The sequence below is a fragment of the Leucoraja erinacea genome, chromosome 2 (genome assembly GCF_028641065.1).
Source record: "Leucoraja erinacea ecotype New England chromosome 2, Leri_hhj_1, whole genome shotgun sequence".
Classification (NCBI taxonomy): domain Eukaryota; kingdom Metazoa; phylum Chordata; class Chondrichthyes; order Rajiformes; family Rajidae; genus Leucoraja; species Leucoraja erinaceus.
Window position 1 is genome coordinate 108,894,508 of NC_073378.1, and position 16,823 is coordinate 108,911,330.

The 16,823-nt window shown below is 40.1% G+C and overlaps 1 non-coding gene across 1 annotated transcript; it reads left to right on the top strand.

Moving 5' to 3' along the window:
- The first annotated feature begins 6,108 nt into the window (after positions 1–6,108).
- LOC129716486 (small nucleolar RNA SNORD123) lies at positions 6,109–6,177 on the top strand. Its single transcript, XR_008726646.1, has one exon. It is a non-coding gene; the product is annotated as a small nucleolar RNA SNORD123 (small nucleolar RNA).
- Positions 6,178–16,823: the final 10,646 nt, after the last annotated feature.

Genomic DNA, 16,823 nt, shown 5'->3' on the forward strand with positions numbered 1-16,823 from the left:
AAGAGCAAATGCTGGAAACACTGAGAAGCTCTGGGTTAAAATACCAGTTACTGAGCGAAGCCAGCAACATAAAATGACAAAAACAAGAGTATATGTGCTGGAGACACTGAGCCGCTCAGGCAACGAGTACCGGGCAGAATCAGAGTTAACGTTTCATCATCAGAATCAACTGTTGGTCGAATGATACCGTTTGCAGTATAGTGGTGCTGGCTGGCGATGCACAGTGGTGATCAGGACCAGATTGCTGCACACTGAATCCTTCATACATTTAACCCAGTGGTCTGCACCGCATCGCAGCGCAGCAAAGTGGCCCTGGATCCCCGGGGGCGGCAGCAGCTCGCGCTCCCTGCGCTCCAACCATCGCTGCCGGGCGCTAGAAGAACGACAAGCCCTACCAGCCACGTCATCGCCACGACGCCACTCACCCTATCAGTGCCCCTCATGAGTTAATGCAACCAGAGTGATACAGTGTGGAAACAGGCCCTTCGGCCCAACTTGCCCACACCGGCCAACATGTCCCAGCTACACTAGTCCCACTTGCCTGCGTTTGGTCCATAATCTCTCCAAACCTGTCCGATCCCTGTACCTGTCTGACTGTTTCTTAAACACTGGGATAGTCCCAGCCTCAACTACCTCTCCTGGCAGCTTGTTCCATGCACGGCCACCCTTTGTATGAAAAGGTTACCCCTCGGATTCCTATTAAAGTTTTTCCCCTTCACCTTAAACCTATGTCCTCTGGTCCTTGATTCAACTACTCTGGGCAAGAGACTCTGTGCATCTACTTAATCTATTCCTCTCATGATTTTATACACTTCTATAAGATCACCTCTCATTCTCCTGTGCTCCAATGAGTAGATCCTAGCCTACGCAATCTCTCCATATAGCTCAGATCCTCTAGTCCTGGCAACATCCTCGTAAATCATCTCTGTACCCTTTTCAGCTTGACACATCTTTATAATTCAAAGTCCCATCTTGACTACTTCCTGTCAGCGCTGTAGAAAAACGCTACCCTGTATCGCTGTGGTTTTTGGCCATCTTACTCACAGTCCTCCTCCGCTGAGCCAGCCCCAAGGAATTTTCCCATCGATGAAAAATAAAAAAGTTATGAGTGTTTAAAAAACCTTGAGTTCAACTAATTGGTTCTCTTGCCTGTCAATGACAGCGATGAAGGTAATGCCCCTTCTGGGGGTTCAGGACTATAAAACCCCGGATGCCTGGACGTGAGTCAGTCACTCTGCAAGATCGCAAGGGAGAAGCCATGACTGTCATTCTAAGCTGTGAATCAACTGAACTGTCTGTCTGCAATGTACTTGCAATAAATGATTTGTTAGCCCTTAATGACAATGCCATGAGTTGATTTGCCTGCTGCCCTGCCTGTGCTTGAAACTGTAATGCTTTATTAGCTCTGACTGTGTTTGGAAGGAATAAATGCTTTATTAGGTCCGACTGTGTTTGGAAGGAATAAATGCTTATTAGGTCCGACTGTATTTGGAAGTAATAAATGTTTTATTAGGTCCGACTGTGTTTGGAAGGAATAAATGCTTTATTAGCTCCGACTGTGTTTAATCCAAAAGTCCAGCTCATTTCGTGACAGTGGACAGGTCGCGTTGATTGCGTAATTTCCGGTGAGTGCAGAGGTCGCGCTGATTGCGTAATTTCCGGTAAGTGCAGAGGTCACGCTGATTGCAGAAGTGTCGCTGACTGCGGAAGCCTCACAGTGGAGAGGCCACGCTCAGCCGTGTGAGTAGATTCAAGAAAGTTTACTGTCATATATATGGCGTGTGAGTCTGCGTGTGCCTATGTGTGAGTGAGTGTGTGTGTGTGAGTGTGTATGTGTGAGTGTGTGTGAGTGTATGTGTGTCTGTGTGAGTATGTGTGTGAGTGAGGTGGAGGGTGTGTGTATGTGAGTGTGAGAGAGTGTGTGTATGTTTGTGTGAGTCAGTGTGTGTGTGTGTATATTGGACTTGGTGGAGAGGTGGAATATTGGTTTGGGGTACCAGCCCTCCCGTGTGAAGCTGGGACCCAACATGTCCCACTTAGTCTAGTCTTTCCTATAACATGGTGCCCAGAACTGAACACAATACTCTAAATGCGGCTTCACCAACATCTTATACAACTGCAACATGACCTGCCAACTTCTATATAAAGCGCCCTCAGCATCCTATGTTCGGTCAGAAAAAGACCCAGCCTACCTAGCCTCTCCTTATAATTCAATTGATAAAATATTGCATTGATACACACATCTGCAATCTTGCATATTTATGTAGAAATGCAGTTATTGGCTATAGAGAATTTATTTTTGTTCTTCAGTTCTTACATTCCATAGTATGCTTTCTTTACATTCCCTGCATTGATAAGTTTTAGACTCAGAAAAATGAATTCAAAATTGGCAATGTCAAGAATAGCAGGATTAGCATGGAAACAGGCCCTTCAGCTCACTTAGCCAATGCAGACCATCAAGTATCCATTTTACACTAACCATACCCTGACTATTCTTCTCACAATCCTATCTACTTCACCCTCCCAATTATATCATCATTTACACACTAGGGACAATTTAGGTGACCAATTAATCCACCAACCTACACATTTGTGAGGGGGTTGGGAGGACTCCAGAGTACCTGGAGGCAACTCATGCAGTCACAGAAAATGCAAATTCCCCACAGACAGCACTGGAGGTCAGCACTGGACATGGGTCACTGAAGCTGGCATGGCATGGAATAAGTTAACATGCTCACAGGTCCTGTACAAAACGTTTTCCGGGAATGTTTGTATTTAGATTCTCTGATACCCTTCAAACTGCAGGCCTCAGCAGTATAAATGCATCTTTTCCCTTTTCTGACAGAGTTTCAGATGTGAAACAGTTTCTTTTTTCTTACAGATTCTGCCTGACATGTAGAGAGTTTCCAACATTTTCTGTTTTTAGTATAGTAAATACAGGATCTATTTTTTGTAGCATAGTAAAAGCTCAAAGCCAAAACCAGACATCATCAACATATGAGAGAATCAACCGTGGTTGTACCAAAAATATGGACTGAGGTCAGGCTGAAGTAGCTAGGATCGTTCTCATTGAAACAAAAATGGCTGAAAAAGATTTGATAATAAAAGGTTCTGAAAGGGTAGATTGAGAGGTTATTCCCATAAGTGGATGGTTCAAGAAAAGGGGGCAAAAAAAATAAAGCTTTATGTAAAGGATACCAGGATGATGTGAGGAAACAAACTTTTTTTCATGCAGAATAGATGTGGTCTAATGATCAAACTAACTTTTATCTATATATTATAGATCTGATCCACTAATGTGCTTCCATTCTTAAGCAATAGACAATAGGTGCAGGAATAGGCCATTTGGCCCTTCGAGCCAAAACCAGTGTTGGAGGAACTGAGAAGGAGTAGCAGCATCTGTGAAGGAAATAGGAAAACAATATTTAGTCAGACTGGACTATTTAGTCCCAGCCCGTCTGTCCATTTCCCTCCACAAATGCAGCCTGGCCCACTGAGTTCCTCCAGCACTTTATTTTCTACTCAAGAATGGAAGGATATCATTTGGATCAGTTCTATAATAATCTTTTTTTCTCAAGATTTTAGTCTGCATTTTCTTGTGCTTCTGTTATTAACCCATTTTTCTACAAATAATTTGTACAAACAGTGAAATTAAAACATACAATTGCCATGTTTTTGAACTTACCAAATATTTGAGAGCTGCATCTAAATCATCTCCCCCTCTTGATTCCTCTGAGTTTGGGGTCCTCATTGATAGATGATTTGCATATTTAAAAGGAGCACACACGACATCTCCCAAAGTAGTCAGAAGGGAGAATGAAACAAGGAACTACCGATGCTGGTTAATACACTAAAAAATACAAAGTGCTGGAGTAACTCAGCATGTCGGTCAGCTGTGCCTAACCTGCTGAGTTACTCCAGCACTTTGTATCATTTTGAAGTCAAAATGGATCTGGAGTTCACTTTCAAGTTACAAAAGGCCTGATGAAAGCCAACTAAAGGAAACAGAATTCTGAGGGAATCAACTCTTCCCCCAGGACAAGGGGTCACAGCTTAAGGATAAGGGGGAAATCCTTTAAAACCGAGATGAGAAGAACTTTTTTTACACAGAGAGTGGTGAATCTCTGGAACTCTCTGCCACAGAGGGTAGTCGAGGCCAGTTCATTGGCTATATTTAAGAGGGAGTTAGATGTGGCCCTTGTGGCTAAGGGGATCAGAGGGTATGGCGAGAAGGCAGGTACGGGATACTGAGTTGGATGATCAGCCATGATCATATTGAATGGCGGTGCAGGCTCGAAGGGCCGAATGGCCTACTCCTGCACCTAATTTCTATGTTTCTATTTCTATGTTTCTATGTACTTTTCAGTCACATTGTTTCTTCTTCTAAACGCTAGAGGACAGGTGCTGTCTGTTTAATCTTTGCTTGAAGAACAAATTCCTCTATCCCAGCTCTTGATTTAGAGAAGAAACAATCAACTGTTAACCCAGCAAGGCATTAATTTCATGAACATCTTTTACAAAGCAGTTTAAAATGGCATTTTTCTTGTTCCGTTGAAACATTTCAACAGCAATCACATTAAAAAGGACTGTATTGATGTTAATGGAATACACAGTGATGATTTGTGGAATCTGTAATTACCTGTAGATGCCATCTATTTTCTGATTTTTTTTTTGCTTTGTGATCTCAATATTGTGACTTTTCTTTTTATTAACATAAACAGGCAAGGAAACTTCATTCCTTCATGAATAAAATGTCATCCTATATATATATATATATATATATCAACATTGAATAAACTGCACAGCTTCAACATCAAGGTGGTTAAACTCCCTCTCGAAGGAGATGGACATTGCCTGGTATTTTGTGGCATGAATGTTACTGCCACTTATCTGCCCAAATATGAATCTTGTCTAGCTCATTGCTGGATGCAGATACGGTCTATTTCATTTGCTGTGAAATTGCAAATAGGTTTAAGCAATCATCAGCGAATAACCCAGCCCCTGCCAACACAAAGGCGCTGAATAAAGGCGTCATAAAGTACTCACAGGCTGATTCTTGGTTGGTGAACACAGACTGGTATTACTTTTCTGCAAATGATTGGTACACACTTTAAATCGCTAAATGAGAGTGATGTGATGGATGCTGAAGAATTTTGCCCTGGTCCTAGAACTGTGTGCATTGGTAGGCACAGGGTGAACAGAGACCATGCTCATCAGAAAAGTATTCTGCAAATTAGAAAGAAAAAATAAGATTCTCAGTTGAAATGTGTAGTGAGATTGTTTGTGAGATGTGTCACTTGATCCAGTCACAAAAGATCAGGACACCTAGCTAGTAGCTGCCAGCTGTCTGTGGCCATGAATTTTCATGCATCAAGCTCCTTCAACAGTTTGCTGCTTAACATTGGAAACAAGTACTTCAATAACGGCCAATGGTAAACATGATGAAGTGTATTTATCTCTGTAATTAAAATGATGATTTGAGGGAACCTAAGCAGATGGCAACATCTATTTCCTGACTCGCACTGTTTGTCTCTGTGCCTCAATTGGTATGTGTACAAGAGTGGGAATGCATTGGTATTAATCAGTCATTTACATTTGTTTTTCTTACATCTGGATTTTGCAACATCCCTGGAAACCTCTCTCATGGTGGACATCATTCCTATGGCCGAGGTGTTATTACGTCTGGTCCTATGATTGGGTAATTTTAGAAGGTATGTTTCACATTATTCATAATTAATTTTATTAGAAAAGCTACAAAACCATTGATAACTTTTTAAGTTTATATATAAAAGATAATGTTACAGTGTTTAAGGTATTACACCAACTTTGCAATTCATAGTTTAATGTTTTTCTGTTCACATGTTCACTGTTCACATGTATTTAACTTCCACCTAGTTTTGAGTTGAAATTGTGAAATACTTAATTTGATTGGAGTTTGTTAAAGTGGCTAAAATAGATAAATCAGATGTTTAATGGTAGTAATTTTTAATAATTACTATGATGGAATGTATTAAATGCATTTTCTTCAGTAAAGTTTTAGTTCTTTAATAAACAATTTAAAGAAGGTATGGTGGATGATTATGGAATACTGTACGTTTTTTGTTTCTATGTGAAAATGATGATTAAGGGGATCTGAATTTATTTGATGCAAAGATGCCATCCATTTCCTGATTCACATTTATTTTTCATCTAGATTTCCAACAATAACTATGTGAATTGAAAATGAATTGCTATTAATCACTCTTATTTTCTTTTTTTAATATCCTGATTTTGCAACATCCCCGGATATCCTCCAAAAGAAGAGGAAATGGGATTTACAATCCCAACAGTGTTATCACTGAATGCTTATTCAGTTTTCAAGATAAAGCATGAAAACGGGTCCTCCGGCCCAGCGAGTCCTCGCCGGACAACAATTACCCGTGCACTAGTTCTATCCTACACACTAGAGACAATTTACAGAAGTCAATTAACCTACGCACATCTTTGGAATGTGGGAGAAAACCGAGAGAAAACTCTTGAGATCACAGAGAAAACCTACAAACTCCGCACGGACAGCACCCAAGTTCAGGATCGAATTCAGGTCTCTGGCGCTGTAAGGCAACAACTGTACTGCAGTGCCACTGTGCTGTCAGTGAAAGATTATTATGTATTCAGATTAAATAAAGGTATAATGGAAACAATTAACTTTGTGTCTCGTTTCCTTATTCGCTAAGTACTGAATGTTGGGAGTATAAATTGAAAACTCCATAATTTCAAGTACATTATACTGCTGATGAAAGTGTATGTTTTCCAAAATTAAAATGTTGTTACATTCATGGATTCTTTTCCTTTCTCCATCTAATTAGTAAAATCACTGGCCCCATTATTAACTTGGTGAAATGTTGGTTTCAGGATACAGTTCAGATACAGCCTGAAAAACAAGCAGATTCGACAGTGATATTTTAATCAGCTATTTCATTGGAATGCGTCATCCAGGATTGGTCCACTCCCCAGAATTGCTCTCTATCCCCCGCATGCACCTTTTCCTAATTTTCATGGACACCGTGGCTCAGGCTCTGCACCACGGGGTCCTATCTCCAGTCACCCCTGAGCTACAGATGGATTCTTAACTTAATTTTTCCCAAAGTGCGGTTGGACCTTTTCCTCAACATTTCATTACATCACTGTTGGATTCATAGATCCAGAAGATTAAGATGCATGGGATCCACGGTGACCTCGTAGTTGGGATTCAGAACCTGGCTTGCTCATAGAAGACAATAGTGCTGGAAGGGTTTCATTCTTTCTGGAGTTCTGTGAATTTATGTCAGGTTCTTAAGTTCGCAGACAACACCAAAATTGAAGGAGTCGCAGACAGTAAGAAAGACTGTCAAAGTGTCTAGTGGATATAGATCAGCTACAGAAATGGGTGAACTAAATGGCAGATGGATTTTAATCTGAGAAAGTGTCAGGTGTTGCACTTTGGGAAGTCAAATGTAAGGGGAAAGTATATAGGTAATGGCACAATTTTTAACATTGATGTTTAGAGGGACCTTGGAGTCCAAGTGCATAGCTCCCTGAAATTGACAACGTAAGTAGATACAGAAGGCAAATCGTATCCTTACCGTCAGTCAGGACGTGGAGTACAAGAATCAGAAAATCCTGGTGCAGCTTTATAAAATTTTGGTGAAACCACATTTCGGGTTCGTGTGCAGTTCCAGTTGCCCCATTAACAAGAAGGATGTGGAGGCTATTGAGAGGGTGCAGATGAAATTTACCAGTATGCTGCCTAGAATACACAGTATAAGCTACAAGGAAAGAGTCACAGAGTCATACAATGTGGGAACAGGCCCTTCGGCCCAACCTGCCCACACCAACCAACATGCCCCATTTACACTAGTCACACCTGCCTGCACTTGGCCCGTATCCCTCTAAACCTATCCTATCCATGAACTTGTCCAAATGTCTCTTAAACATTATGATGGTACCTGCCTCAACTACCTCCTCCAGCTGCTTGTTCCATATACCCACCACCCTTTGTGTAAATAAATTACGCCTCAGGTTCTTAATAAATCTTTCCCCCTCACCTTAAACCTATGTCCTCTGGTTCTTGATTCTCCTACACTGGGCAAAAGACTTTGCATTTACCTGATCTATTCATCTCATGATCTTGTACACCTCTATAACGTCACCCCTCATCCTCCTGCACTCCAAGGAATAAAGTCCTTGTCTGCTCAACTTCCCCCTATAGCTCAGGCCCTCGGGTCTTAGCAGCATGCTTACATATTCTGTTGTGCTGCTGCAAGTAAAAATTTCACATTTCTATCTGGAACATTTGACAATAAAACACTCTTCACATCCTCATAAATCTCCTCTGCACCCTTTCCAGCATGACAACATCTCTCCTATAACATGGCAACCAAAACTGAACACAATATTCTAAATGTGGCTTCACCAAAGTCTTATATAACGTGTAACATGACCTCCCATCTTCTATATTAAGTACTCTGACCGATGATGGTCAATGTGCTGAAAGCCTTCTTGACCGCACTATCTACCTGTGATGCCACTTTCAAAGAATTATGTACCTGAACTCCAAGATCCCTCTGCTCTACACTCCCCCAAAGTCCTGCCATGCACTGTGTAGGTGCTGCGCTTCTTAGACCTCCCAAAATGCAACATCTTTCATTTCTCTGTATTAAATTCCAACAATCATTCCTCAGCCCACCTGCCTAACTGATCAAGATACTGCTACAATTTTTGACGACCATCTTCACTATCTCCAATACCACCCACTTTTGTGTCATCTGCAAACTTGCTAATCATGCCTTGAATGTTCTCATCCAAATCATTGATACAGATGATAACCAGCAATGGGCCCAGTACCAAACTCTAAGGCACATCACTAGTCACAGGCCCCCAGTCTGAAAAGCAACCTTCCACAATTACCCTCTGCTACCTTCCATGAAATCAATTTTTTTATCCATTCAGCTATCTCTCCTTGGATCACATGTGAACTAACCTTTCAGAGCAGTGTACACATGAAATCTTGTCAAATGGTTAGACAAATTTAGATTACTTTCTCTGGAGCATTCAAGGTTGTGGGGCAACCTGATAGACATATATAAAATTATGAGACATATGAGACACAAAATATTTCCCCGTTTGAAAGGTCTGGCTACAATCTATAAACTGTGCCCTAAGTTCGAGACTAAACAGCCAGTTAATGTAAATCTTCTTTCATTATCCAATAAATTTCATTACCCATAATATCTTAACATTTTAGTCCAAGTTGCCCCTTCTAAATTCCTGAGAATATTACTCCACTTGTATAATCTAACTGTGCAACCTTACCCCAAGAATCTTGGTGTTACTTTGGTAAATTTACATGCTATCTTTCGGAAATGTTTTATGAACTCAACTAAAATCTATAATCTCACAAGACCTTCAATGCTTCCCACCACATCATTTAAAAAGCACTTATTTTTTCATTTTAAACTCAATGTGGATGACCTCGCATTTGCCCACATTGCAGTGCGTTTACAAGTATTTGGCCCATTCATTTAATCAATGCCTTCTTCTAATTTAGTGCTTCAATCGACACTGCTGACAATGCTCATCCTTTGCCAGTGATAAACCAAGCTCACAATCTCATCTAAATTGTCTATAAATAAGATGAATGGCTATGACCCCAACATAGATCACCCTATTAGTCACACTGTGCTAGATTGAATACTTGCTCATTATCCTAACTCTTCATCTCTTGCCACATCAAAGATAAAAGAGAATTTAGATTAAAGGAAGAGGCACATATTATTGCCAAAATAAAAATAGGTCTGAGGAGTGATTGTTTTATAATTCAGCAACGAATACAAAGAAATTAAGGAAGAAAAAAGGAGAAATGGTTCTATACATAAAAAAAGATAAACTAAACCAAAGGCTCTTATTTATCGAGAGATGGAATTGCCGCTCTTCCAGCCTCCTTTGCCATTATAATATTGTCGGTTGCTGAGTGGCACATTATCTTCCACCTTGATTGGTGTTGAGTGGGAAGTCTTAAATTAACAGGCACTAGAGTGTGGGGTGGTGCTATGGCTATTGGTGAGTGGGTCCAGTTGCTGCATTGGTTCAGCATTGGAGCCCATTTTCAGCATTACGTTGTGCTAACGGCATGGGGAGGCATGAAGAGAGACCAGATTGTGCATTGTACTCTTATCATACTCTTCATCATTTTTCTCTTCCTCCTCTTTAGAATTAATGAGGGAAAGAATGCACTCTAGCTTTTAGCCTTCCCCAATTCCAAGTCTTGTGGCTGCATGCTACATGCTACTGGCAGATGCATGCAAAAGGACATGTCCAGATTGGGATATTCACCAACAATCATCCTTCAGTGTGCTGGTGACATGTTTAATGACACATCTGATGACTATATGGCACTGTTGGTCTTCATTATCAAGTTTCTGATGAATGATATCAACCACGTTTGAAGTAGATGTCCGCACAACTTCAATATTCTAGATATTGCTTTCAAGTCCAAAGACATCTGTATGAAAACATTCTGACAGATTTTAGTTTCTTCATGGCAGCTATATATTTTTGGAATGAAATAGAAGCTGGGCAAATACTCCAGGTTGATCTGAAATGTATAGATTGCTATGTGAATGTGTGTATTTGTCTGTTGGGGCGCAATGGTCAACAGCACCTTGCACTTATGAGAAGTCAGAGGGATACAGTATCCCAGTGATTAAGTTGCCAGACTAGTATACAGAGGTCAGCATAATAGATCCAGAAACGCAGGCAGCTGGAGAATTTAGATTTACATGCTTAAGTAAATCAGGAATATTAAAATAAAATTTTAATCTATAACAACTGTGGTGATCATTAAAATGCATGGAGCTTACTAATGCTTCTCAGGAAAACAATGGTATTCATTGAGTCCAGACCTCAAAATGCTACAACTCTTAACTGTCCTCAGTTCAGTGTGACTGTGGATGGACAATACACGCCAGCACTCTTATGACTTCATTATCCCCAGAATAAGTAAATTAAGGCATGCAAATCTAAGCACTTAGACTCAAGAAATCGCAGGTGCTAGAATATTGTGTAGAACACAAAGTGCTGGAGGGAAGATACAACCTGAAACATTGCCTATCCATGTCCTCCAGAGATTAAATCTAAACATGTGGAGGAAGGAACTGTTGATTTACACTGTAGATAGACACAAAAAGCTGGAGTAACTCAGCGGGTCAGGCAGCATCTCCGGAGAAAAGGAATAGGTGATTTTTTGGGTTGAGACTAAAATTTTCAGACTAAAATCTAAAACACCTATTCTTTCTCAATGATGACATTACAAGAAAAAAGTTTACATAACTGTTTACAAACAATTTGCCTTATAAAAACTCCCAAAGGACAGATGCTAAAAATCTGAAATGAAAACAGAAAATGCAAGAAACACTATGCAGGTCAGGTAGCATCTGTGGAAAGGGAAACAGAGTTAACATTTCAGGTCAAAGACCCTTCATCAGAACTTGCCTCTGCCTTTGAAGTAATTGACTGGAAAATCCTCGATTTGTGCCTGGATCGATATGAAGATGACGTTTAACAATTCAGCCCCTGTAACCTGTATTTTTTAGGATCAACAGAGAGTTGGGTCCCTTCTGACAGCCTGCAAACATGAGTCCAGAACCAGGGGCCACAGTTTAAGAATAAGGGGTGGGCCATTTAGAACTGAGATGAGAAAAAACATTTTCACACAGAGAGTTGTGAATTTGTGGAATTCTCTGCCTCAGAAGGCAGTGGAGGCAGATTCACTGGATGCATTCAAAAGAGTTGGATAGAGCTCTTAGGGCTAGCAGAATCAAGGGATATGGGGAGAAGGCAAGAATGGGGTACTGATTGTGGATGATCAGCCATGGCTGTTTCCGTGCTGTAATTGTTATATGGTTATATGGTTATATGATCACATTGAATGGCGTTGCTGGCTCAAAGGGCCGAATGGCCTACTCCTGCACCTATTGTCTATGTATCTATGTATCTATATATCATCTGACGCACCTCACTGAAGTGTGGTTTTCCGACCAAGTAAAGGAAGTTCAGCCTCTACCACAGATACCTCTCCCTCCCCTAATATTTATCTGCAACTCTCAATAGCGACTTGTTGCCTTTGTATGCGATTTTGCTCCTTGTCTAACGCCAAATTAAATGCAGGAAGACACCACAAATCCTGATGTGATCTGGGTAAAATGTCAGCAAACTATTTCTGCGCACAAGTATAAATAGTTGTAATTATTGTGTATTTATTTCTGTATCTCTTCCCGTTTTAGTCATCTACCCGAGTTACTATTGCATTATTTCCTTTTCTTTATTGGTGAGTTTCATAATGCAACCGTATTTTTTAAAATTGTTGAAATATTGCTCTGATCGACTGCAACTTGATGATCTACTTCTCCCATAAGGTTTGCGTTCAGACAGCCTAATGCTCTCCAGTTTAACAGAGCATGAACAGATGTCCCCTTGCACTCACATTTCACCACTTTTACTTGCCTTCAATTTTTCCTAAATATATTATTCTTCGGTTTAAATTATTTTATGTTCTGTGCTCGTAGCATTTGGCATATTTATTTTATTGTTGATTGGTTTCTTCATTCCCCACACTCTACTCCTTCATCTCTTGAATTCCAAAGGTCTGCGGAGGGGAATAGAGAACAATTCCCAGGCCTCACTGATGAGATTTATAAGTGTTGCACAAGAATGTTTTAGAATAGCTAACCCTTTAGCTTTTATTTCATCTCACCACAGGAAATTCATAAATTTTGCTCATCGTCACTGTGCTGCACCCATCCTCTGCATACCATTGACCCAATACTCATCACCCATTTATCTATGCTATTATTACCCGTATTGCTTCAATTTCCAGGTGATATCCAATTTGGTTCCACTTAAACATACTGTTGACACATGAATTCGCTACTCTGTCAAAATGCACCCTAAATATCTTACACATTTAAAAAAAATCCAGGGAATCCTCTTTTGTCTGTGTTCCTTTCGAACCACAATTGGAATCACAATTTAGTCCTCATTGTGGTGGCATTCCTTTACTAATGCAACTGATGCAATGAATCTAATATATGCCCTCTGCTTTATAAGCTCAAGGTTTCTTCATTTCTTTACATCAAAAGTTCTCTAACCCCCCCTTGGCTGCAGTTTTCAGCCATCTCATTCTGCACTCCAAATTTACTTACTAAACTTCAATGCTTTGATATGTTTTTTTATATTTTCTGGTTGCTGACAGTTAAGCTAGAGTAAATAGCTTATCCATTTTTTTTTGTCATTTAGAGATACAGCGCAGAAACAGGCCCTTCAGCCCACCGAGTCCGCGCCGACCAGCAATCCCCACATCTTAACACTGTCCTATTTTGTTTCAAAAATCGTTCCTAAGTATGCCTGCTCCACTTTATCTCCCAAAAACTTTCTCTGTGTCTAGTAGAGCAATCACCTCTTCAGCAGACTCCACATAACTGAAGTCCCTCACCTCTGATCGCATTCCAGTATCCCTCCCCAGAGCCTTGACATCTGTCCAAAGATATAATGCCCAGATTCTCCAGCCGAGGCCAAGTCATTGATTTATGAAGTGTAGCCTGACTGCCTCGGATTTGTTGTGTGTTCTATTGTTTATACAGTGAGGAATCACATGTTGAATTTTAACAGCCTTCTCAACAGGTCTTGCCTTCTGGTTTCTGCACCAGAATTTCCTTATTGCCTCTGAAGGAGAGATTGCCAAGAATTAATAAATGATCCCCTCACACTGGTCCACCATTTTCACATCCTAGAGTTCAAATGCACCCTAAAAATAAACAATTGCTTCAATCAGACACCGTGACAATTACATTTAATATGCACTGATAATTACTTTGCCTAGATCTAGATTACTTAACAAACTTTCTGTTATAATATCTAAAAACCTAAACAATTTTTAAAGAATGTTTAAAGAAATTTGAAATATTCTATAATAGTTCTTTAGAAACATTTCTTGTTTCAATTAAAACTAAGTAACTAATTGAACCATTCACTATTTTTTTCATTCATCTCATGTTGTAAAGCATGTTCTTGAACACTTTGTGCAAATTTATGTCATGTCTTTGATACTTTGTACTTTACCAGTAGGATTTTACCTACAAAACAAAGTGAAAATGTTAATAATTATCCAGGCAAATATTTCTCCAAGATCTTTTGGTTACTTGATTAATTATTTAACCAACCATATGAGAGAACAAAAGTAATTTCATTCGTTGTAAGTAAAATAAAGACTGAAGTATCTGTGAATGTCTTCAAAATCAAATGAGAGTTACATTTTGCTATTTTTTGCTCTTGGGATTGGGTGCAAAAAATAGCATTATATTGGTATACTTTTGCTGTAATTCAAAACTGACATAAATCAATACTTAATTATATACCTGGGAACAATGTAATACATCTCTACAAAACTCATTTTATATTTTCTTAAAACAGGTTAAGTAGCACAAAGTAATTTTAAAGATTCATCAATAAAGCTTGCTGTCAATTCTGCAATAGCATTTGGCAATCTATTTAAAGTCAATGTTCCGATATGATGACAGAAAATGTGTAGATTTCAAATCTTTGGGTTTGATGGCTAGATAGCTAGAAAATGAGAAGGATTTGACAATAAAGGAAAGGTTATATTGCTGGATTCATCCAACAGTGCTTAAGGTCCCATGTTCACATGGGAGGGCTGGTCCCCCAACGCAATATTCCACGTCTCCACCAATTCCTTTTAAAATCTTTTTATTCGTTTTTTCCCAAAAAACAAAAACAAAACAAAAAGAATAATGACAAACACAACAATGATATTGATACATAGGGATCAGGATCACATTAATAACAGGTATAACTTAAATATGAGTCCAGTGTCAAAATACACATTGAATATAGACCTCACGGTCTCTATGTAAATATAGTTCAATGTTTAAAAGAAAACTTATATATGTAGAAAAAAACATAAAGATAAAAAGAAATAAAAAGGAAAAAAGGAAGAAACAAAACCCCCCTAAATTAAAGGAAAAAAAAGCAAAACAGAATCTGAGCTGAGAATTTCAACCATTTAAGTCGTCAAACAGTCGTCAAGTCCGTTCCACCATATAGAGGTAAAATAATTTTTATAACGGTTGGAGAGGGAGCAATTTATGTTGTGTGAAAGTGTTGAATACATTTTCTCCAAGTCTTATCAAATTTAACTAAGGGTTCAACAATGTCACTCCTGATTTTTTCTAAAGTTAAACATGACATCATTTCAGAATACCAATGGAGTGTGGTCGGAGGGTTAGAGTCTTTCCATTTAAATAAAATAGATCTTCTGGTGATTAATGAGGTAAAAGCAATCAACCGATGGGCGGAACTGGACAAATGAATAGAATCTAACATTGGTAGCCCAAAAATTGCAGTAATAGGATGAGGTTCTAAATCAATACCTAAAACTACAGAAATAGTATCAAAAATGTATTTCCAATATTTTTCCAAAAGTGGGCAGGACCAAAACATATGGGTCAGTGAGGCCACTTCAGAGTTACATCTGTCACAGGTAGGATTTATATGACCATAAAAACAAGCTAACTTATCTTTTGACATATGAACTCTGTGAACCACCTTGAATTGTATCAAAGCGTGTCTTGCACACATTGAAGAGGTATTAACTAATTGAAGAATCCTCTCCCATTTCTCTATAGATAGAGAAATTTGGAGTTCTCTTTCCCAGTCATTCTTAATATTATTAAATACTAGACTAAGTGGGACCCGTTGTCCCAGCATCACACGTGAGGGCTGGACACCCAATGCCATATTCCACCTCTCCATCTATTCCAATATTACAGTAGGCGCTGGTGGGGGGGTGGGGGGGGGGGGGGGGGGGGGGGGGGGGGTGGGGGGGGGGGGGGGGGGGGGGGGGGGGGGGGGGGGGGGGGGGGGGGGGCACTTTCTGTTGCGATAGCTGGGGTGGAGCCGAATTACTTACTGGTTTCCAGAGGGTTGAGTGTTATTCCACCTCGAAGGTACTGGTTTCCAGAGGGCTAGTACGGGGTTTGTGGGGGGCCCAAAATGGATTTTTGGGCTGGCAGTTGCGCTAGTATCAGTGTTGTGAGCCGAAGGTACTGGTTTCCAGAGGGCTAGTACGGAGTTTGTGGGCTGAATGGATTTTTGGGCTGGCAGCTCAGTCACTGAGGCCTGGCAGTACAATCACTCGGACCTGGCAGGCAGGCTGGCGGCTGAGAAACTGCCAGAAATTCTGCCCAAAACAGGTGACAGACCATAAGAGAGAAGGGGGAAGAGGGTGGACTGAATGGATTATTGGGCTGGAAGGTCAGTCACTTACGGCTGGTGAGCTGGCAGTTCACTAACTCACGGCTCGTGGGCTGGCAGTGCAATCACTCACGCTTGGTACGCTGGCAGTTCACTCAGTCACCCCACCTACCTTCACCTCCCCCCCCACTCTGCTCCTTGCCATTCCCCTCCCACCCACACATTCAGTGCATCAACCCACAACTCTTAGTGGGTCTCCCACAGAGCAGCCATTCCTGCCTATTAGGTTCCTATTGTGACGAAGAACACACAGGCATCAAAAGTGCAAAAAGGATTTATTAAAGTTTAAAATGTGAATGACTATTAAAATATAAGAACAATTTAAATGTTAAAGATGAGAATTATTAAGTTCTTTCTTGCTGTGTCTCTTGTTGTGTTCTGCTGCTCACTGCCTCTTGATGACTATTTCTTGTTGTTAAAAGAGACAATTTTAATATAGAGAAAGTCAGCGGTCAAATTTTACGAAAGAAATCTGAGAA